Below are 25,529 nucleotides of genomic sequence, written 5' to 3'. Positions count from 1 at the left end.
TTTAAAAATGGCATTTTCAGCTGACATTTTCATCAATTAATCTTGGGACAAATCTCCGGATAAAAATAAAAGAAAAAACAAATTAAGAGATGGAATTAGTATTCGGTTAATTCAGTTTATAAATTAATTAAATTAATCAAAAATTAATTTAGTATTGACTAATCGAATTAAATTAAAATTTTATTAAAATTAAATTAATCAAATTAATTATTTTAGTTATCACCGAATTAATTAAATTTATTTAAAATAATAATAAAAAGAATTTATACAAAATTAATATCAAATTAATAGAATTAATCAAATTAACTGAATACTCATGAAACATTTATAATTATTTGAGATTTAATTATAATTAATTATGATCCTTCTTTTTCATAATTTAGTGGACGATCAATTTAAGAAGAAATAATAATCAATTACAATTAGATTGTGAATTCAATCATAATCATAAATATTTCATCTCTTAATTATTTTTGTTATGGACCAAAAATCTGGACCCATTAAACTTACTGTGAGTATTTACTATTTGATTTTAATATATTGTAAGATATTTTACTTAGATAAAATAATAAATTTAGAATGTTACTTTCAGATTTATCCTAATAATTTTTAAAATTTGTTCATAAAATTGAATGGGTCATCTCCGAAATTAATCCATAGATATGAAGTGCTAACTAAAAAAATATTTACTAAATAATTTATTTATGTTTATCTAACATATAACTATTCATTTATTAATATTTATGAATAGCGATGGTAAGTAATATTCATAGACATCGTCCAGTGTCTCCGATAGAAATACAACGATGACTTTCAGTAAATATCGTAGAATATTTTTATTATTTTATAATAATATAAATTATATTCCTTATAAAAAATATTAGATACCAAACAAAAAATATAATCATTCTTATAATCGAAATTACATATATTATATTATCAAATACAATAATATAATCAAAATTATATTACATTATAAAATTTATTATATTACAAACTCAATTACATTATCCCAACCATTTATGTGTTTTTTTTTCCTCCTCAGCTTTCATAATATTTCATTTTACCTCAAACTTTAGGACTTCTTTGTAATACCTCCGACCAGAGGGAGTGGAATACTGGTTTAGTTGGTTCCTCCTATAAATTGATGACGTGGCATCAAGGTCGCTACCCACTTGGGCAAGCCTTGCGGGTGCCTTTGTGATCCCAGTTCTTCGACACATGCTGCGCTATTGTGCGCAATTATACCACGTAATTTTTTTTAATTATTTGTTTTTTAAATTTCTGATCACGTCAATAATATTTTTATTTTAGGGATTAGAAATTAAATTCAAGTAGTAAACATAAAAAAAAAAAATTAGATGCACTAAGAATGTGCGGCATAAAAATTGTAGTATATATATATATATATATATATATATATATGCCCCTTTGTATTCCCCGTTCTTAACATATATCTATATATAAAAATCATTCGTTCATATTAGTACCTATTCATCTATCTATAAGCGTATTTATTTATCTATCTATAAACTAATATAAACTCATACGAAAAAGATACATCAAAAATGACTACTAAATAATATAATGTAATCCTAAACATTAATCATCATCACATATATTTTGAATAGAAATGTGTAAATGACAACCTCAGTAGATGCTCATGATGGCATATATAATCATCATCAATCTCGTACTCATCTAGTTTTTCTTTTAAAACTTGGCGTTTAACCTCCAGGACGTAGTGTAGATGGTGGCATGCATGACACCTCTATATAATTGTCAAGGGTAATTCTCAGGAACTAACTGTTGGTGTAGTTTGTACTAACGATTTAACTCAGATTTTAATGAATGATAAATAAGTTAAGTTAGGTTTTGTTGTGATCTAACCACTTGATTAAGTGTGCAGGAGAAGTCCAGATAGATCGACGGGTTGATCGGATATGTGGCAGGAAATCCAGCTAGGTCAACGGGTCAACCGGATAGCTGATACGAAGTTTAGATAGGTCGACGGGCTGACCGGATTTCTAGCAAGAAATCCAGCTAGATCAATGGCCGACCGGATAGCTGATATGAAGTCTAGACAAGTCGACGACCTGACCAAATGTCTGGCTATTAGTATTAGCCCTAGTACCAACTACGAGATGATTGTAAAGGACTCATTTTGTATCATATATCACTATTAATAAAAGGCAAAGGTTATGGTTATTATATTTATTGCAGTTCAATGTCGATTGAATAAATATAATAATGTCATTGAGTAGTAGGTTCTTATCTATAGTATATCAATTGGTTGAATTGATAGTGAGATATTGTAGAGAACACTACTATTAACTATTCATAGTCGAGCATTAATATACAAGGACAATATTAATGTATTGAGACTAGCATGTAGGTTAACGGATGACTTGATCTTATAAGTCATGGATATGAGATATCAGGTTGACACATGGGTATATATTAGAGAATATATACTGAATGACCCGCCATGAGAATGTTTCATGGATCGTCGTATGAGTGTCATAAACATTCTCATGTGACTATTGGTATGAATAATCCTTAAACCAGAAGTCATTACGGTTCCCTACATAAGGAGTTGTATACTTTGGTATCGTCAAACGTCACCCGTAACAGGGTGGACTATAAAGTCGATCACTAGTATGCAATGAATTATGCGGAGGAATGTGAGTGATGTAGATGAGATTTATCCCTTCCATATGACGGAAGTGATATCTGTGGGTCCCTTGATTAGTAGGGCACAAGAAAGCATGATCATGCGTAAATGAGTCAATATGAGATATTGAGCTTATTTGTTTGAATGTGTCTACTTGGAGATCAAAAACACAAAGATTGATAATCTCGAGAAGACATCTCGCCACGGATAAGTGTCGGGTTGTTCAAGATCAAGTTTAACCCCTTAGAGGCACCTTCAACGGCTATGGAAGGTATCTTCCATGCCTTGTATAAGACAGTCTCGAGAAGACATTCATATAACACTATATACGAGCTATCACGCATCCTTTTGAGCTTCCGACTGCCCCAGGCTTCTGCTATGACTCTACTACGAAGCTGTTGCGCCCGAAACTGCTCTGAGAACTTCCGATCACGGCCGGTAGACTAACACCAACACACGAGTGCTCCTACTTCTAATTCTAAATGTGTAAGTAACATTTCATTTGTGTACTTGATTACTGTAAAAGGACAAATGCAGTGTGTTGCACTTGTTCGAACTTTCTTTGTACTCGATTTCCTCTTCCGAAGATACCAGAAGAGGCCTTTAGTGAATTACCCATCGATAGGTCCGCGGGAGCTGGGTCTTGGAGTAGGAATCGCCGAAGGCTATGAACCAAGTAAACCGCTTGTGTCTTTCTTGTGTCTTTTTAATTTCGATTTCATACGTATTTTTCGCTGCGCATACTTGTGATTTTAAAACTGAAAAAATGAGTTTTTGAAAACCACATGATTCACCTCCCCTCTCACGTGTGATCGATCTAAGACTAACGACCTATGGTTTACTTCATCATGCGTCTAACGTTCGTGTAGTTGCATTTATCTCCTTCCAAATCTGTGGAACTAAGACTATGGGTCATTAAGGTAGTGGATCTATCTTTTTTTTAAAGCTTGAGATTTACAATTTAGGCCTTATGGTTTAATGTATATTAAAAAATGGACATGCACAGGTGCAGATGGCAGTCTGCAGCATAAGTAATGTGTGTGTACAAAGAATTGTTAAGTTACAGACCTTTTGTTGTGGAATGTTGTGGACTGCCCTTTGGCAAGTTTGCGTCACATTTTTTTTATTTTTCTGAATGCAACTTTTTCTCATCCATGTCATGTTTTTTCCTATTATTTTCATAAAATCAACTTTTCCTCTCGTCCTTCTCCTCTCGCTACCCCTCTCTCATCGCGGCGAGCCCTCTCTTGTTGCACCCCTCCCTTACCGCCACGAGCCCTCTCTCTTCGTGTCTTCTCTCACTGTGATGAGCCCTCTCTTGTCGTGCCGTCTCACGATCTAGGTTTTCCATCCCTCTCTCGCAGCACCCACCTTTGTTGTTGTTGGGGATCTTGTGGCAGGTTAGAAGGGGGGTTGAATGGTAGTTGTCCCCAACTCAATGCTTTCCTACGTATTTGTTAATTGTGCAATAGAAATCTAATACTAAATACAAATACGAAAACTAAAGAACAAGAAAGAGCAAGCAAATAAATTGGCATGCCGATTTATGTGGTTCGAAGATAAAGCTCTTACTCCACCATTGTTCATAAGGTGAGCGATTCCTATCCGTCGGTGGATTAGTCCCCAAAAACTCGAGCTAGCACAATCCTCCTTATCAGCGGAGAAACCTCGCCACAACTCGATCAAGAACACCCGGATTGCAATGAGAGCTTGGAGACTCTAATTAGACTTTAACCAAGTCTAATTTCGTCACCATGACCAGTCATCCCAAGCTCCATCTTATAGAGCTTGGGAAGAAATAACCTTGCTGTTTTACCATTACCAGTTGACTGGTGTTTGGCCAACGGCTCTTTACCAGTCGACTGGTGCCAATATTAGTCGACTGATCCCAGTTATTCGAGCATAGAAACTCTCTGTGCTTACCCCGAGTCGACTGGTCCCAATACCAATCGACTGGTACAACCCTAAATCTAGGGTTTCCCTTTCAGAGTACATTTCTCTCACACTCAGACCCTCATGACTCACTTGACTCTTCTTTACAGTTTTGACCTCTTGCCTTCAAGCCTACTTCCTTTAACTCTCGTCCCTCGAATGCATTCAAGCCCGCGGCTCGTCCCCAATGTCATCCTTCGTGTATACCTCGAAGTCACTTCCCTCGGCCCTTATCCTTGCTGCCTTGTCCACGATCCCTTGGATGCTCCATCCTTCATCGGATATGAAGCCATCAAGTTGAGTCATTTGTGTATTCTGTAAACCTGCATACTCACATACATATATCAAATAACGAGGATAAACCTAACTTAAATCCTTTGTCTAAACACCAAAACATATGGTCGCACAAATCATTGAAATTACTCCAACAATCTCCCCCTTTTTGATGTTTGACAATACGTTTAAGTTAGGGAAACACATAATAGCAAATAAACATGCAAAACAAATGGACTTACGTTGCCAAGGCTACACACTTGGACTTACACCGTCGAATAAACTTACGTTGCCAAGGCTACACACTTGGACTTACATCGCCGAATGGAAAAAAAATGCATTGGAACCTATTCCAAGGCTCCCCTACACCTAAGCTCCCCATTGAGCTAGGAATTTCATGCAAAGACATTTAAGGTTTTCCCAACTAAACCTTACTTCTCCCCCTTTGCCTAACATTAAAAAATTTCCAATAATATCCCAATTGTCTAAAACTTGATCATCAAACTGACTTTAAACTTATGTAATTATCCCCATGGATCTCATACACCTACATGAGTTGACCTAGTCAAAATAAATGTTGAAAAATAGTATCAACCTGGTATTATAGTCGATTGACTCCAACATCAATCGATTGCCCCTATTGAATTCAACACACAGAAGCATTCTATGTTCGAAATACACTGTTACCAGTCAATTGGTAACTGCACCAATCGACCAGTACTCTGATTTCAACCTAGACAACATTCTGAACCCAGTTTCAAATGCGCTAAAAAATCTTCAGATATCCAAAAATCTCTAAATTTTATGGAGAGACCTGTTTTACTTATATCTACTTGGGAAAATACACTTAAAAATGTTAGTTAGAACCCTAGAGTCAATCATTTGATGATTGTATTATGGACTTGTTGTATCGTATTCTAATATAAATAAAGACATTTATTTTTGGTTATTATACTTACTTGTATTGGTGCCAAATAAACTAAGTATAATAGCGTCCTTGAGTAGAGGATTCTTACCTATATCAATCGGTTAGTTGAACCGATAGTGAGATGATATAGGGAACACTACTCTTAATCATTCCTAGTTGAGTATTAACATTCAGGGACAATGTTAATGCAATAAGACTAGCATGTAGGTCAACTCGATGACTTGATCTCACAAGTCATGGATATAGAGATATCAAGTTGACACATGGGTATGCATTGGAGAATGTATACTGAATGACACGCCATGAGAAAGTATCATGGATCGTTATATGAGTATCATATACTTTCTCATGTGACTATTAGTATGACTACTAGTCCTTAGACCTGAAGTCACCATAGTTCCCTACATAAGGAGTTATGTACTTTGGTTTCGTCAAACGTCACCCGTAACTGGGTGGACTATAAAGGCGATTACTAGGTATGTAACAAATTATGTGGAGGGATGTGAGTGATGTAGATGGGATCTATCCCTCCTATTGTTAGGATGTATACTAAAAGCCTAGCTTTTGGTATAAACATTTATCTAGAAATAAGAATCACATTGGTCAAATGACTACATTTATGATAAATGTAGTTGTTCAATTAATTTATATTGTAGATAATATGGTGTGTAGTGTCACACACAGAGGATCATGTTATCAGTACCTTATAAATTATAAACAGTAGCTCACGACCATGATGGAAAGGAACAAACCATTGGAAGGTCGTAGTGTAATTAAGTGTTAGTTTATCTTAACTATATAATTACACTAGTACACTAAGAGTGTATTGAGTAGGACCATTAGAGGTCGTTTCTTTTATACTGACTTTATAAAGGAACAAAGACCTCAGTTATTATATAAGTATGTGCTCTTAATCCTAATATAATAATAAGCACATATATTTGATATTTATTTCTTTAATTTATCAATGGGTGAGATTTAGTTCGATGAATCAATAAGCCCGATAAGTTGAGAAATGATATCACTTATAGTGTGTGTTGTTGATTATAGAAGGAAACTGTGTCCTAGTAATCTAGGTTGAGAATGTCCCCAAGAGGAGCTCATAAGGATTGTCATGTTAAACCCTGCAGGTGGACTTAGTCCGACATAACGATGAAGTTGAGTGGTACTACTCTTGGAGCTAGAAATTAATTAAGTAAGTTATCAGTAACTTACTAAATTAGTGGGCATTTGTTATCTTAAATACAGGGAGACTAACACACTCATAATAAGAAGGAGCCCAAAAATGTAATTTGGGATTGGTGCGGTAGTTCAATAATAGTTCTTTAGTGGAATGAATTATTATTGATAAAATTAAGTTGTGTTCGGGGCGAACACGGGATGCTTAATTTTATCGGGAGACCAAAACCAATTCCTCCTCTCGGTCCCTATCGTAGCCTCTTAATTATAGAGTACTATACCCACCTTCTTACCCATCCCATAAGGGGCCGGCCAAGCTAGCTTGGAGACCAAGCTAGGGCCGGCCAAAGTTTGGTTCATGGGTGCTTCAAGGTGGCCGACCCTAGCTTAGGTTCAAGCTTGGTGTGGCCGGCCCAAATTAAAATAAAAAGGATTTTTATTTTTTAAAATTTTTCTTATGTGGATAACATGTTTTAAAAGAGAGTTTAAAAATTTAAATCTTTCCTTTTATAAGATTCTACAAAAGATTAAGAGAAGAGCTAAATCTCTTTCCTTATTTGTAGATTAAAAGGTTGATTTTAATTTTGGTAAAACCTTTCCTTTTTAACCATGTTCATGATTTAAAAGAAAGTTTAAAAAATTAATAATTCTCTTTTATTAGTTTCTACAAAAGATTAAGAAAAGATTTGATATCTTTCCTTATTTGTAGATTAAAAGAGATTTTAATTTTTAGAGATAATTTTCTTTTTATCCACATGTTTAAAAGAAATATTTTAATTTATTAAATTTCCTTTTTATAAACCAATCATGAAGGGATTAAATTACTGGAGAAATTTTTATAAATTTCCGGAAACAAATTAGGAATGTTTTAATTCTTGATTGAATCAAATTTCCTTTGATTGGAGGTTTGTTGTGTGGCGGACCATGTTGATTAAGAAGAGGAATTTGATTTTAATTAATTAAATTTTCTTTTTCATGGCAAAGGAATTAAGGAAGTTTTTATTAAAATTTCTTTATTTGCCAAAACCAAGGATTATAAAAGAGGAGGTAGAGGAGCCTTCAAGAGTAGAACTTCTATTCTTTTTCTTTCCTCTCCTCTTTGGTTTTGGTGGCCGGCCCTATTTCTCTCCTCTCCTCTTGTTGGCCGAAACTCATCTCTTGGTGGAGCTTTTGTTTCTGGCCGGATCAAGGAAGGAGAAGGAGAGAAAGCATGCATCCCTTGGAGCTTGGTTGATGGAAAATTCTTCATCCTTTGGAAGTTCTTGTGCTTGGCCGAAACTTGAAGGAAGAAGGAAGAAGGTGCCTAGGTGGTTCTCATCTCGGAAGATTGTTGCCCACACAACGTCCGAGGTTAGAAGAGGAATACGGTAGAAGATCAAGAAGTCTTTCTAAAAGGTATAACTAGTAATTTTTCTTTCCGCATCATACTAGTTATTTTTGGAAATAATACTAAATACAAGAGACATACGATTCTAGTGTTTCGAATTTATTTTCGATATAGTGTTCTTTTATTTTTCTTTTCCTTGTAATTTGATTGTTCTTTTCGGTTGACCTAAAGTTATTTTAGGAAATTAAATATTAGCTTTCCTTAAAAGGTTTTGTCTAGTCGGTGGTGGTTGCTCCCATATCTAAGAAGGTCATGTGCCTCGCCACGTCAGTACTGGGAACCAATTTTGGAAATTAATATTTAATGGAATTAATAACTTAGGTGATTTGGATCAAACGTGTTAAGTTCCGCTGGAGATCCAAGTTAAAACCTAAAAGAACAAATAGATTAAGTTTTGGATCAAACGTGTTAAGTTCCTCAGGCGATTCAAAATTTAATTTAAAAGAACACATGGTAGCTAGGAAAAGGTTCAGACCTTTGTACAAAATTTTTGTACAGTGGAACCTCTAGGTTTTCCAAGTAGCAACCAACACCTATATGATGGGAGAGACATCGATATTCTTGATAGAGTGAGACCACGAAGTGCATGACCATGCCCAAATGAGTCAATATAAGATATTGAGCTCATTTGATTGAGTGAGTCTACTTGGAGTTCAAGATTTAGATTGATTAGAGGATGACACGGTCTATACCTCACATTGATCAATCTAGATGTCTAGGATAGAAGGACACATGTCAAATATTGTGAGGAGTCACAATTAGTAGTCACAAGGTGATGTTGGATCTCAACATTCTTGTAACTTGTGTAGTAATGATGTGTTGCTAAATACCGCTCATTACTTATGCTCCTAAATGGGTTTAGGGGCATTGCTAACGTTACAAGAACCTATAAGGTCACACACAAAGGCCAATTAGATGGAGATTAGGTTCATATGATGAACCAAGAGGATTAGATTCATGTGATGAATCAAATTGGATTAAGAGTAATCCTAATTAGGCTAATTGAGTTGGAGTCAAGTTGATTCATGTGTTCAATGAGTCTAATTTAGATTATGACTCATTGAATCAATTTAATTAAATGAATTAGATTCATTATATTAAATTGGCTTGAATTAAATGGTTGGATTAGATCAACCATGAGAGAGATTAAGTCAAGTTTGACTTGACTTGAGAGGAAGAGGAAAAATCAAGTTTGACTTGATTTTATGCCACATCATTTGTGAGTTGGCATTAGGAGAACCAATGATGATGTGCCACATCATCAAAGCTAGCACATGTGTGTGTCATCTCATGGAGGTTACAAGTCTCCTTCCATTTAATGTGGCCGGCCACATTAAATGAGAATGAGTTACAATTGTGGCCGACCACACTAATGCTAGGTGAGGGGTTTTCATTTTGTGAGTAATTCTCATTCATTCCATCATCTTCTTCCTTGCTCCAATTCTTCTCTCCCTCTCCTCTCCATTGCCGAGACCTTCTTAGAGTACTAGCACACTCTAAGGTTCTCCCTCCATCGATTTGTTCGTGTGGATACTTCTAGAGGGTTGTCTATTTTGACAATCTTGAGATCCGGCACCTTTGGACGAGCGAGATTTGCGAAAGGCACACATCAAGGGTAAAACTCGTACTCTAATGTAGATCTAGAGTTTGTAAACTCGTACTCGTAGGTTTTTCGAAATTTTATTCTTCGCACGGATCCGGTGGCGGGGGGTTTCGGGGTTTCCGCGACGCGAAAAAGCGGTTTTCGCGGCCCGAAAGACCCGACAAAAAATGTATCTATCACCAATATCAAATTTGACACAAAACTCAAAACTAGCTAAATGATTTAATTGAACCTTGTTCTAAAGTCCTAGTTTTGGCTTCCTCTTAATGTATTTGCCTATACTAAATCACAATGCATCCCTAGCATTGGTTTATACGACATCTATACATCCAAAACCTCATGAAATGTGATCTCAATGTCATATTTCCAAGCATGAAACAAAACCCAATTATGTCAATTTCCTAAGGTTGAGACTCAAATCCGTCTCCAAACCACTTAACACATTCCATGACTCATCTAGACTCCCAAGTAAAATCCATTTGAGATCCTTTTGCCATGAGTCCCAAATTGACCCTTAGAGCTCCCCCTAGAGCTCTTAACTTTAGCCACCTCCCTAGATGACTCATCTATAATTGTTAGGCCACATCGATGCACCTCCAGTGACATTTGTGTTGGATCGTGAAACGTCGATGGAGGGGGGGGGTGAATATCGATTTAAAAAAATAGTGTTAAAGAGAGTTAAACGCAGCGGAATTTAAAAACAATAGACACAGTAATTTTTACTTCGTTCGGAGCCTGTGACGACTCCTACTCGAAGGCCCGTACTCCGTGAGTACTTTCGTTGGGCAATTCACTAGCAATTCGAAATAATGATTACAAAAACAGTACAATGAATGCTAATGAAAATTAAAACAAATACCGACAAGAATTTAATAAAAAAAGGAAAGGAGCGTATTGTCGAAGCTTTGTCAGCGTCACAGAAGCGCAGAGCAGTAGAGCAAGCAGTAGAAGACTTTCTTTTCATTGTTGTTCTGAAGCTCCCCTCTGACCCTTCTTTTATATGATGCTCGGGGCGCCCTAGATCCCTTCCGGGCGCCCTGGTGGGACGTGGCAGGTCCAACCAGTAAGCTCCACATGGCGACGCGCGAGTTTGGATAAAACTTACCTCCGGGCGCCCGGACCTCCTATTTCCAGGAACTCCTTCTCCTGCAAAATAGAGTTAGTCCAAGGCAAATATATATCCTGTAAAACAGATTGTTAGCACAATTAAAGTTCAACAAAGTAATAGCAAAGAGTGTGACTTAGATTCCGTCTTTCCGAGACCGAAATATAGTCACGATCTCGACTTAGATATCCGAAATGGATCTAAGCCGGATCGACGCCTAATGTTCCCTTCCCGGGAACGCATCCTCGCAGTCACTCCCCTCCAGTGACTTACCTCACTTACCTGCCAGACGTCCGGTCAGCCCGTCGACCCGTCTGGACTTCATGCCAGCTATCCGGTCAGCCCGTCGACCTAGCTGGACTTTTTGCCAAGCGTCCGGTCAACCCGTCGACCCGCTTAGTCTTCTCGCCAGTATCCGGTCAGCCCGTCGACCTAGCTGGGCTTCGTGCCAGACATCCGGTCAGCCCGTCGACCTGTCTGGACTTCACCTACACACTTGATCAAAAGTGTCAGACAATAACAAACTAACTTAACCTGATTTGTCATTCATCAAAACCTAGGTTAAATCGTTAATGCTAACCGCACCAACAATTTGGCCTACAAATCTAATCTTCTTAACCTTAGACACCTTGTCCTTGGTTAATTTCTTCTTACTTTTAAATGGTTTTCCCTTGTCATTTCTTGACTTCTCCTTGCTATAGTTATATGCAACCTTAGTATAAGACTTTCCCTTAGCATTGGAGACATTGGATCGGTATCCTAAACCCGATCTATTATTGTTGGATTTTTGGCTACCCAACATCATACCTAACCTTCTAGATCCAACATTGAATCTTTCTAGGGTTTTCTCCAACTTATCAAGCTTTGCCTTCAAGGTTTGATTTTCCCTTTCTAAGTTCCTAAACATAGAGTCAACATGTCCATATTGGACATTCCTAGACCTATCATTCCTAGGTATGTGTCTCCCTTTCTTAGGATTAATGCCTTGGTTTTCCATTACCTTTTTCTCCCTAGGTAATGAGAATCTAACTTGTTTAGGTCTAACATGTAGAGGTACCTTAGGGTTATGATCTACATTTACCCTATTCTTATCATGATATCTAAAGTCAAAATTTTGTATGGGTAAATATTGAAAATTATTATTTCTAACATGCATGGGAGAATAAACATTTGAATTATAATTTATGGTAGGGTATACCTCCCTTACCCTTGAAGCTCCCCCTCGATTTGAGCTCCTCTTCTTCTTCTCTCATTTCTTCAATTGCACAAGCTTCTTGGGGCATTTGGTATGGTACTGGCCCTTCTTCCCACACGTGAGGCATACTATGTGCATTCTCCTCCTTTGGGCTTCTTCATTCCTACAACCCTTGTTAGTATTTAAATTAACTTGAATGAGTTAAGGAGTTACATTCTTCTTATCTAACAAATACCTACTCTTGTAGTGTTCCTTCTCATTACACCCGAAGCAAATGATGTGATTCTTTGATTTGACTTTGGTAGAGGTGCTAGCTAGATTGACTTCCAAGACTTTCTCTTCTTCTTCACTTGTCTTGGATTCTTCTTCAACCTTTGAGGATGTAGATGATACCTCATTTTCCTTCTCCTCCTCGGATGTTGAGCATGGCTCAACTTCCGTTTGCTCCTGCTCAACTTAAGCAATTAAACTCATCTCCTTGGGTTCTTCTTCTTCTTGTGTAGGTTTAGGTTCTTCCCTTAGAACCATCTTTATCTTACTCCACAAATCATAGGTGTTCTCATATTCACCTACATTACTCATCATGTCATTAGGCAAAATATCAATTAAAATTATAATTACCTTTGAATTTACCTTTGACCGTGAGGCTTGCTCCTCCATTCAATAATGCGGTCGGAGTCGCTTTCCCTTCTTTTCTCTTGGGACTTCGAACAGCTCCTTGATCACCATCATGGTGTCTCAATCCATGTCAAAGAAGACTTCCATCTTCATCATCTAATAGGTGATGCCTCCTAGGCTTCCTCCTTCATACTTCGGTAGTTCTATCAAGCCGGTCATCTTCTTAAGCGTTGCTCTTCTTGGCGGTTATTCCAGTGAAGTGCGACCTTGATTCTGATACCAATTATTAGGGATCTTGTGGCTGGCTAGAAGAGAGTTGAATAGTCGTTGCCCCCAACTTGATGCTTTCCTACATATTTGTTAGTTGCACAGTGGAAATCTAATATAAATACAAATACGAAAGCTAAAGAACAAAAAAAAACATGCAAACAAAACAACACGTCGATTTACGTGATTCAAAGATACAACTCCTACTCCACGACTGTCCGGTAGGTGGACGATCCCTATCTATCGGTGGATTAGTCCCCGAAAACTCCGGCTAACACAATTCTCCTTGTCGGTGGAGAAACCTCGCCACAACTTGATCAAGAACACCCGGATTACAATGAGAGCTTGGAGACTCTAATTAGACTTTAACCAAGTCTAATTTTGTCACCATGGTCAGTCATCCCAAGATCCATCTTATAGAGCTTAGGAAGAAACCACCCTATTGTTTTACCGTTACCAGCCGACTGGTTCTTGTACAAGTCGACTAGTGCCTGGCCAACAGCTCTCCAACGCCTCTTTACCAGTTGACTGGTGCCAATACTAGTCGACTGATCCCAGCCGTTCGGGCACAAAAACTCTCTGTGCTCACCCCCAGTCGACTGATACAACCCTAAACCTAAGGTTTCCCTTCCCGAATACATTTCTCTCGTACTCGGACCCTCATGACTCATTTGACTTTTCTTTGCAGCTTTAATCTCTTGCCTTCAAGCCTACTTCCTTTGGCTCTCGTCCCTCGGATGCATTCAAGCTCGCAACTCGTCCCCAATGTCATTCTTCGTGTATGCCTCGAAGTTGCTTCTCTCGACCCTTGTCCTTACTGCCTTATCCACGATCCCTCGGATGCTCCATCCTTCACCGGATCTGAAGCCATCAAGCTAAGTCATATGTGTATCCTGCAAATCTGCACACTCACATACACATATCAAATAATGAGGGTAAACCTAACTTAAATCCTTTGCCTAAACACCAAAACACATGGTCGCACGGACCATTGGGATTACTTCAACAGTTGTGATGAAGCTCCCCATGACGTTGACCCTCGTCGTGCCCCTCCCTCACTCGCCGCAATGAAACTCCTCATGACGTCGATCCTCACCGCACCCTCACTCACTCGCCACAAATGAATCTAGGGTTTTCTCATGCCTCCCTCCCTTGCCACGCCCTCCTTCACTTGCAGCGACAAAGCTAAGGGTTCCTCGTGCCTCCGTACCTTGCTGCAACGAAGCTCCCTTGCCGATAAAACATTTCCTTCTTGACGCAGGAAGATATCATAGACCACCAAGCTATTGCTATGGCTATTTGATTTAATTTGGTGATTATTTTTCTGAAAAGTCTGATACAAATACTAATTATATATTTTTAATCGAAGCAGCTAAAAATTTGTCAAACTATCAAATGGTAATAAGTGAAATTTAGATCATTTCAGATGGGATTTTGATTAAAATGTTAGTAGGCCTCTAATAACTAAAGTTACCAGTAAATTGAGAACTTAACTGAAAAACTTGAAAAATAGCTAAGTCAATATTTGGGACTTGATTAGGATCTCATATTTCTGCTCAATTGATTGTTTTTTCCGAAGAAAAAGGAACTAAACTTTAAAAAAAAAAAATTGAAGCAAGTCAGAAATCTTAGTCATTTACCAACTCCTATTGGTGAATGGTATTGTAGATGTTTAATAACAATTAGATTTAAAGAGAAATTGCAATATGAAACATCAATTTCTGAATATGTGTAGTAGTAGGGTTTTAAAATTTGATTGGGACATTTTATAATATGTAAATGAATCAAATTGAACTGCTAATAGTTTCTTTTCAGGGAAGAAAATGGATAGTATTTTGTTCAATGTTACTTCAATAGTACTGTTTTCTTGTCTGTTTTTAATTATTAGTGTTGGTGTGGTAATTATGAATATTAAAAATTAGGTAATTTTATTGGTGATCACTAAAAAGAGTAATTAATAGTGTTAGTTTCACGACCTCATTTATTTTTTAGATCTATTATTTTTTTTTGCAGGAAACTTGCAAAACAGTATTTCTTTTTATCAAAAAATGGTAAGTCATTTCATTTTAAGTTCTAATATTTTATTTATACAAGATTATGAATGTTATTTTTAATGTAGGGAAAAATATATGTTGTCTTTTGGACATAATTTGGATATTTATGAAATGTGAATAGAAACATCAAATCAAGAAGTTACTGGCTTTAAGAGCGTCATATATCAATCTTACAAAAGTAGAGAGGAGATGCAAAAAAAAAAATTTCAAGCCCACTTAGATAAAAAATTTACACAAACTTCCTTTACATCGAATGGAAATGTAATTTCATTTGCAATTACAACTTTAAATTAAAGATCAAATTTAAATTCAGAGTGAACTTTTGAAGTTTGAGAAAAGCTAAGTTGAAAGTACATTGAAATATATAGAGTAACCTTTCGATTATTTAGAAATTAGTGTTATGATTAGGTATGTTTTGTTGTCTCAAGTTACTGTTTGAGTTGAAATTCAATTTTTTTTTTTTTTAGTTTAAGTTGGAACAATAGTGCTGCAAGTTGTGTATTGAATTTGAAACATATGTTATCTAATACATTGTGAATTTTGTGAAATGTGGAACTATGTTTTCCTTCTTTATTGGCATCATATCAAACGTATTGTGATTTCTTATTAATTGCCAGACAACTTATTGACTTTGTACAAATAGGAAACTTAAACAAAAAGTAGCGCAACTTCTTGACTTTGTACAGATAGGAAAACTTGAACTAGAAGTAGCACTTTTAAATGCATCGCTAGTATGCTCGTTTTCCTCCTCTCCTTTTTAATTGAGCTTCTCTATTTTTTTGAAAAAATAATTGTGTTCAACTATTGCACCAAGTAGCATTCTTTACATTTCACAATATGTCTGTTGATCATGTTCGAAAGTGAGAAGGTGAAAAGTTGATGATGTGACGATTTCATTGATTAGATATAAACTTCGCTCCGCTCTATAAAACAAGTAACGTTAATGCCGAGTCAGGGAAGGGGTTCCCCGTATTGATCCTTCGACGCTCAAGTCAGTCATCAGAATGTGGAGAAAAGTGGAGCAACTATAGAACTATGCGTAAATAGTAGATAACGCGTACCTCTGCCGGTGATAAATCCCATTTTATATAGAACACTGGTGGGTGACGTGCATGCTCCTCGAGGCTTGGGTATACTCTCTAATACATCTCCTAAAAGGACCTGTCAAGAAAGTACTTCCGACATTATATCTTAATAGGTCATGCATATCCCTGACAAGATAAAAGAATCTTCCTCCGTACGATCCACCTATCGACCATGCCTCGTGTCAGCGACACTATCTCCCAAAATGATATCGAAAGATACTACAGTGGTCCTGTTGCTTGTCTGAGCGAGATAGCTGCTCGACCGGGATATTGCTCCATCCACGGCCAGGTCCCGCTGCTTGGCTGAATGGGGTAGCCGCTCGACCGGGAGCCCCCTGCTCTAGCGACCTCAGTTGCTCTTCCGTGCAGTGACTATGTAGTAACATGTCCTCCCCCGTTCGGACCAGCTATCTGATCTCCCTCAACGTCCTGCTACTCCATATTGAACATCGGTTGTCTAACGTATCATCTTGAGCTGGAGCTCTACTCAGACATATCTCCCATTGGTCGGGCCCTGACTGCCCAACCAACCATTGCAATTATCCTCCGTTCGACCCTTTAATACCTGAGCGTTGACCACCTTGACTTTGACCTCTACCTTGGCAGTTGACCTCGTGTCAGGTAGGTCTTCCTCCATCGCCGCATCACAAGTCTCCTCCTCAAATCTAGTCGAAGAAAGCTACAAGTCTGACTGACTAACGAGTAGCGTCTTCGATATCTTACACAACCAATCAAACCTACATGTGCTCCTCAATTTCTGATCAGTATGAGCATTTTCGTGTTCGGCTGCATTTCATCAATTAGAGTCCATAGTTGTCACTCAGATCATGCCTCTCCCAGTAGATGGTGCCTCGGTCGTTCGACATTGTGCAAGTCCATTATCTACGCCCAGTCGGGATGATGAATGACAACACTTGGAGAATTTTCTCCTTTCTTGCACTACAAGAAATTTTAGATTTAACCACATCTAATAGACAATAGTTTTTCGAGAAACTGTTTTCTTTTTGCCATTTAAAACAGTTTTATTGAAAACCGTTGTTGTTCACCATATTTTTTTTAAATGACAACGGTTTTTAAAAAACTGTTGTCTAATGTATGTCAAAGACAACGATTTTTAAAAAATTGTTGTCTAATGTATATCAAAAACAATGGTTTTAAAAAATTGTCGTCTTTTAGCGTTGCTTACATGATAATATACAACAGTTTTATTAAACTGTTGTCTATTGAATGTTGTTGAATCCCAAAAAAATAATAGTTTTTTTTAACTTCACGAAAAAAAACTCACGAACAAAGAGTTTTTTTGTTCGCGTGAGGTTAGGTCACTGATGATGAGCATTTTTATTAGTTATTTTGGCTCTTAGACTTAGTATTTTTACCTTCTCACAAGCTTAATTTGGTGTTTATATTATATTTTGTGAGTAGGAATTCATTTTGGACTTAATTATAAATTTTCTATAAATTGTGGAATTTAATTGCATATTTTGATGTGGTTTTGTAGGAAATTCAAAGAGCCATGGATTAAAGTTGAACCGGATCAAATTTGGCTTGATTTGGAAGTCAAATAAGGAAGATCAAGCTAAATTAATGTGGACCGTTGATCAAGATCCAGTGAAATCCTGCCCCTTCATTCAGATCTAAGTCATCCAGCCTTTCATCATGATTTAAAGCGATCTGGACCGTTGATCTAGAGCTTAAGGCATCCAAGGGTTCATTCAAGAAGTGGAGCTTCAATTCAAATCCAATCCAAAAGTCCACTCTTCAAACCCAATTTCAAAAGTCCAATTTCATCCTCTTAATGGATCCGGATCCCATTAACCCGAAATCTCAACTTCTCAACCCAATATCCAAAATCCAAAAGCCCACTTTTAATCCTATTGGTTATTGGATTCGGATTCCTCCCCTTAACCCAAAACCCGAACCCATTAAGAAAACCCTCCTCCCCTTTTCTTCCTCACACACGGAACAGAACCCTGGAATCCCTCTTCTCGCGCGATTCTCTTCCTCGCGCCAAGCTAGGGCAGCGGCGACAACTCCCCACACCGCGCCTCCTTCTTCTTTCTTCTCTCCAGCCGGCGGCTTCTCCTTTGCTTTCACTGCCGCCGGCCGGCCAGCCAATACAATCCACTCTTTTCTTCTTCTCAGATTCTAGCGGCGAGCGGCAGCAACAACTCGGCAGGGGGCAACAACTTTCGGCGACAGATCCGACCAACTCCACCTTGCCGAAGGGGTTCTCCGGCAAGAACCTTCACCTCCGGACGTTCTTCCTTCACTCCTGCCTTCTGGGGTTCAAGCGGCAGCAAGAAGAAGGCAGCAAACGGATTCATCTCCATTTCCGATCAGGTTCCAGCAGAGGGGTTCTCGCTGGAGGATTCGTTCATCGTCCCCATTTGCGTCGAAGAGTGCAGCGACCAGCAGAGTGAGCTACTGTCCACCGATTTTGGGGGTTCTGAGCCGGACCTTTCGTGTGACGGCGAAGGGTAGTCATTGGTATTCAAGAATTGAAGTGTGGATTGTGGTTGTATTAGCTTAGTTTCTCTTATGTATTGTCAATTTACTTGTGTTGATGCTTATTGTTAATGCTTGTAGCTAATTTGATCTTTCATGTTTAAATTGCATTAATTATGTATATATCTTCCATTTTCTATGTATAAAGGGGATATGTTGACAACTGATGTTGTATAATTTTCTGCAGGGAATTTTGTGCTATGGTGCGTCAGATTTTTATATACACAAAAGAGGAGGTCCAGAAGATGGATTCAAGTACCTTGAACCCAAAAAATGAAGATTGTCCTGATATGAAAGAGAATGTCAAGGAAACAAAAGGCAGTCAATCTGCATCATCATCTAATTCAAAAAACTCATAGGCTTATCCTGCAATGTAAGTAGGAATCTCTTTTTGTTTAATATAAATTGCCGTGATAATCATTTTATCCCATCATTTCCCAGGTTATTGAGATGTTTTATTTGAAAACTATGATAGGTTAGGTCCTTCTCCATTAATTCGACATTTGAAAGATAACTCCAACAGTTAATCCCTGAGTACTTCATACTCATATTACAGCTAGTCAAGTATTTATGCAACATGTTATCTGTCAATGAAAATTAAACTGCATCCTTTGCAAGAAAGACTGACAACTAGAAAAATAGTTCAATATCGCTACTAGTATTTCATATTTGGAAATTGATTTAAGCGAGAAGTTTGCAGGCTGACGACATCTTTGCCATGTGCAATTCAATCTTTGTAGGATCTTGAAGCACAAACAAAGTGATTGTTTGTGCTTTATCTAAGTGATTGTTTGAACAGTTTTATAGCATGCATCTTGACAATTAATATAATTTCGAAGATCACTATCAAGGAAGAATGTTCAAAGGAAAGTAAAGGCTAGGGAGAAGATCACATAATTAACTACACGGGTAGGTTTCCGTAAGAATTCAACTTTTTCTTGATCTATTCTTATGTAGTCCATGGTACACATTAAAGATTTCACTGTAGCTTATTTTCAGTATTCTAACATGTAAATTAATACACTTCTGTGGATCCTCCAAACAATCTTAGTTGTGATGGATTGATATCCCTTTATGTTCCAAACCTTTGTTTTTTTTTTTTGAGCTTGTAATTTTCATTGCAAACAATCCATATGGTGTATGAATTACATTCAGTTCAGTATAAACTTAGCACTTTCGCTTCAGAGGCAATTTATGAGTTTATTCTACAATCATGTTTACTAATTGATCAGATTGATTAAGAAGGGCGTTGGAGTAGCTTGGTAAATTTGTTTTGCTAGGTTATGATAAATTAGCATTCAGCAGAATAGATGTTTGGATTTCTTCTTCAAATCACACAGTAATATTTCTTTTGTCATTGGTGAAACAATCAATCCACTCTCATTATAACTTCCACAACAGAAAATTTTATGTTATTTGCCTACTACCAATGCAGTTTAACTGATTTTACATTGACTGAACAAGGTTGATTTTATTTAGGTATCAAACTCTCCCATTTGTTTTAGATATTACATGTCTTGTTTGTTAATTTCTCCAAACCATTATTTCTCAATTTGCTAACAAGGAAACTCATGTTAGCATAGTCATGATCAGAGCCTAATTATAGTTTACGATTATCTGAGTGTTATTGATTAACTGTTCTGTCCTTTCTTCTGGTTCTTTTTTTTTTTAATTTGTGCACTCATTTAGATGGTTTATTATTCTTGTTGTGATGAATTCAGGTCTAGTGAAAATACTGAAGAAGTATGACAAGAGAATAGGAGCACTTATCAGGCAGCCCTTCATTGAAAAGGTGCTGCAGTAGCCATTCTTTACAACTGATCTCCTATACAAACTCGTGAAGGAGTGTGTGGCTATGCTCGACCACCTCTTCCCCAGCAACAACCTGTCAATTTCAGCAGAATGCGACGGACAAAATGGAGTGCCAAAGCCGGCACAATCAGTTGGGAGGGTTCCGGAGTTGGAGGAGATTAAATATATGCAGAGCTTATACATGAAGAGCACCGTAGCAGCGCTGCGGTCCTTGAAACAGATTAGGAGCAAAAGTTCAACAGTCAAAACAGATTAGAAAATCTCGTGTTATATTGTTCTACCTTTGTTTTAATAGTGTTATCATTTTGTTGGCTGCTTATGAAATTTTGTTGGTTGCTTATGAAATTTTCTTCAGAATGTTATAGATATTATTTTTGAATGTTAGAAAATTGTATATTAAATTTTATTTTGAAATTTAGTATTTTGAATGATTTATAATATTGGAAAATTGTGTATTAATTTTTTTTATTTTTTATCTAAAAAAGACAACGATTTTTCACCGTTGTTGTAGATAGTTTAAAACTGTTGTTGAAGACCCTGTTATTAAAGGTAGACACTCAAAGACAACAGTGAAAAACTGTTGTCTTTGAAGGAAAAGACAACGGTTTTTCACCGTTGTAAAACTGTTGTCTTTGCCTTCAAAGACAACGGTTAAAAACTGTTGTCTTTTGGCACCCCTTTTAACAACACGGCCTTTAACAACAGTCCGAAAGGGGCTACGACAACGGTGAAAAATCATTGTTGTTTGGCTTTTTTCTTGTAGTGTTGGCACCTCCTCGGCTGAACGTCCTGACATCATCTAGATTTCTTGAAGATCGTGCAAATTTTTTATCATTATGGTCGAGCACGCGACCATACCTTTTAATTAAGCCTCATTAATGACTCCTGGTGACTGAGCGCTACGTGTCCTCCTTTCAACCGCTGCATGTTTGACGTGACAGATGGATATCCGCTTGCGATGCAACAGGTGCCTTTTCGAATTTAATGGTTGGATCTTCTCTTAGTTTTTCGCAATCCTGGATCGGATAGCTTAGGATGATCGGTCGCGAGACTTTATAAACCCCTTGTGCATCGACATTTTCTTCTTCCCTCACGTCTTCGTCTTCGAGGTCTCCCCACGACGCCTAGTTGCTTCTTTCTTCTTTGGCGATTTTTCTTGTAAGCTTCCTCTCTATTTTCTTGTTCGAATCTACGTGTTGTTCTTCCTCGTCTCTTTTTTCAATGGCCAACTTCTCGCAACCTCCTATCCCTGCCCCTGTGCTCTGATATACTTCCACCGAGTCCAGGTTCGACGGGGACGATATTGAAACCTTAAAATTCATTTATCAGTTTCCTTCCGACCATGAAATTACCATTCATTCCACGTATGATCGGCCACACACACCTCCACCGAGTTTTCTATCTTTCTTTAAGGACTAATTTATAGTTGGTCTACGATTCCCTGTCCACCCTTTCTTTTCCGCAGTCTGTAAATATTTTTGTATTTCCCTTAACCAATTAGTGCCGAAATCCTTTCGGTTGTTGTACAAGGTCGTCGTCATGTTCCACCTGCACAACATTCATTTGACTCCTTGACTTTTCTATTATTTTTATTATCCTAAGTTGTTCGAGTCAGGGACCTTCCTATTCCGAGGCGAGTGGGTTTAGTCTTCTTCGATAAAATGTCGTCCTCCAATAAGCATTGGAAGGACCACTACTTCTTCATTCGCTTTCCCGAGCGACTAGATTTCTCGACTAGATCACAATTAGAAGTGATGAATCCACCCTCGCTCGGGAAGTACAAAGGCCAATCGGACTATCTCCAGGCAACCTCAAGCTTGGCCGGTCAGAAGTACCACATCCATAAGTTGCTACTGGAGAGAATCCTCTACGTGTTTGACCTGAGTCCGATCCACAAAAAGCTTCTGTCCAGACTAAGTATACTCCTTCTTTTCCCGATCTTTAAATCTAACTGATTTTTCCTTCTTTTGTGCAACTCGAATCATGTTGCGAGCATGTCTGGTCGGCAAGTGCAATCTCGCGGACGCAGAGATCAACATTGCAGCCGTGGCCTAGCTGGAGGGTCGCGGTCTGTAGCCGGTCGGCTCTAACAAGGATCTGCTTGGCGAAGAAGAGGGAACGCGAGCATTGGGAGGAGTCAGACAACAGCAAGCGACGCAGCGACCGTAATAGCGGGCCTTCTGCTCGAACGACCATCGATGGTTTCGATCACGGTCGCTTCGGAGTCGGCTACGTCCTGCGAACGTCTGCGACAACGCAAGAGACGCCGCGCAGAAGCGTCATCGCGTTTTGCAACTTCAGCCCTGCAGACCCCAACACCGACTACCTCTCGACCCTCCTCTGAGCAGGGTGAGACCTACATTCCTCCTCCTGAGCAGGGAGCCACTGAACTTCCAGCTTCCATGTCCTCCGATCAGACACCCTCCTTATCCGTGCTGCCTTAGGGGACAATCTGCGTGCCACCGGTGGCCTTCATGCCACCATCCTTGCCGTCGACCCAAGTGTCCCGCATCTGACTGGTTCCGACATCCCGTTCTTCTGGCAGGGCGACTTCAAACCCCTCTAGCCCAAGCAGCCAGAGGCAAATAACTGCGATCATTAATTTGTCGATCAATGAGTATCGCGTGCAGACAACCCAATGTCCCTCACCCCGGAGCACCAAATAAGGATTCAAGGGTCGCTCACACAGATATGGATCGATGCCCAAGCCCGTGCGGTGGTCATCTCTCTAGGGAAGCTCGTCAACAGTCATACCCAGATGTCCACTGCAGTAAGTGCGCTGCTTTTGCATTTACTTTTCATCCATTCAGAACTCACAATTTTACCTGTTGCTGCAGTTATGTGTGGAGAGCATGGTCATGTGCCACAAGCTCGCCTATTTGGAGCATGAAGTCCAACAATTGCGTGCTCCGAACGGTCAATCTTCTACCTCACAGGCGTGCTTAGAGCAGATCAATGCTGAGGTGGCCCAATTAAAGGCCGATCTACAGAGGAGCTCCAAGTTGCTAGAGGTAGAGAAGGGGAAGAGTGCCGAGTAGGCAACACAGTTGACGAGGCTCAACAAGTAGGCTTCCTACTTCGAAGCAAAGATCTACTCAGCCAACACCAGGAACCTCCAAGCCATCGAGGATTTAGAAATCAAAAACAAGGAGTTTTGGGTGTTGGACAAAATCTGAATGAAGTGGAGGCCTCCTTGAATGTTGAGCGGGAGGGTCGGTTAGCCGAGCTATCTACAGTGAGGGCCCAACTCGATGCAAGGGATGAGGAGCTGGCCAAATTGAAGGCGGACTTGGAAGCATCCCAAGCGACCCTCGAAGTTTATCAAGGTGCAGAGTCCAGTTGGTTCAAGCTCATGAAGAGAGACTACCTCTGCTTGGATGCCTTCAATGAACAGCTCACCGACCGTGTGCTCCGTCTCTTCAACCTTGCCATCGATGGGACGCTCGACCAACTAAAGGGCGGAGGTTATATCCCGACCACTTTGACAAACAAGGTCATCAGCCGAGACAAGATGACTGAGTCACTGTCCGACGATGTGCTGGATTACCTCGAGTGAGCTAATTCCTGCGGTGTCGACCCCCTTTTTTTTGTATTGCTCCACGAGCCTCTTCTTGTATTGCTCCTTAGAATTTTTCTACGTGTTAATGGAAAATCGCCTGTTCAACTTGCTTTTCCTTTTATGCATTGATCTCCGCTCTACTCGAATAGGACTACGAACCATTTACCATTTTTGCGAAAAGTTTCTTAAGTGTAGCCCCATGGAGTACCGATCAGTGATGTCATATTCGTCGATCATCTTTATTAGTAGAAGACTTAGCTTTAGAGCGGTCGATCAGTCGTTTCTCGTCGTGACCTCAGGTTTAGAGTCATCGCTCGACTGTTAATGCACGTAAACATGAGTTTAAGGTCGCTGCTCAACCGTTGAAATGCGTAGACACGAGTTTAAGGTCACCTCTTGACCATCGATGAAGATGAGGGTTTAAGGTCATCACTCGATCGTTGACATAAATGAGGGTCTAAGGTGGCCGCTCGACCATTGATGACGACAAGAGTTTAAGGTTGCCACTCGACCACTGATGACGACAAGAGTTTAAGGTCACCGGTCAACCGTTGATGAAGATGAGGATTTAAGGTCGCCGCTCGACCGCTGATGACTACAAGGGTTTAAGGTGGCCGCTCGACCGCTGATGATGACAAGGGTTTAAGGTCGTCGCTCGACTGTTGATTTGCGTAGACAAGGGTTTAACGTTGCCGCTCGACGATTGATTTACGTAGACGAGGGTTTAACATCACTGTTCGACGGTTGATTTTTGTAAACGAGGATTTAACGTCGCTGCTTGACGGTTGATTTACGTAGATGAGGGTTTAATGTCGCCGCTTAATGGTTAATTTGCGTAGACGAGGGTTTAACGTCGCCGCTTGACGGTCGATGAAGACTAGGGTTTATAGTCGCCGCTCAACTTTTAACTTGGCTGATTGGCTCAAAAGTCTGGAATAGTTGCGATTTTATTCATATTTATCCTGCGTCTAGAAGCCATACATGCACTTATATAGGTGCATTTATATTTATTCATGCACCTCTCACCCGACCCTATAAGGTTAGAGATGATTTGCACTCCACGGTGCTCGAGTTGTCTTCTGTCCTCGTCCTCCAGATAGTAGGCTCCTAAGCAAAGTTTTTGCATGACCTTGTAGGGTCTCACCCATAGGGCTTTTAGTTTGGTGATGTCGTCGACCGACTTTATTCTCTTCCACACCAGATCACCGACTTGAAAGGACCTTAGGGTCACCCTCCGGTTGCAGTTCTGCTTCATCTGCTGCTGATACGCCATTAGCCGAACAACAACCTTATCCCATGCATCTTCCACCAATTCGAGCTCCATAAGTCTTTGCTCGGCGTTCCCCTCATCAT

The 25,529-nt window shown here is 39.0% G+C and overlaps 1 long non-coding RNA gene across 1 annotated transcript; it reads left to right on the top strand.

Annotated features, from left to right (window-relative positions):
• Positions 1–18,998: 18,998 nt before the first annotated feature.
• Positions 18,999–20,771, top strand: LOC122011354. Its single transcript, XR_006119937.1, has 3 exons — positions 18,999–19,178; positions 19,546–19,714; positions 20,527–20,771. It is a non-coding gene; the product is annotated as an uncharacterized LOC122011354 (long non-coding RNA).
• The last annotated feature ends 4,758 nt before the right edge of the window (positions 20,772–25,529 follow it).

The sequence above is a fragment of the Zingiber officinale genome, chromosome 1A (genome assembly GCF_018446385.1).
Source record: "Zingiber officinale cultivar Zhangliang chromosome 1A, Zo_v1.1, whole genome shotgun sequence".
In the NCBI taxonomy this organism is placed as follows: Eukaryota; Viridiplantae; Streptophyta; class Magnoliopsida; order Zingiberales; family Zingiberaceae; genus Zingiber; species Zingiber officinale.
This window is presented reverse-complemented; position numbering and strand designations above follow the sequence as displayed.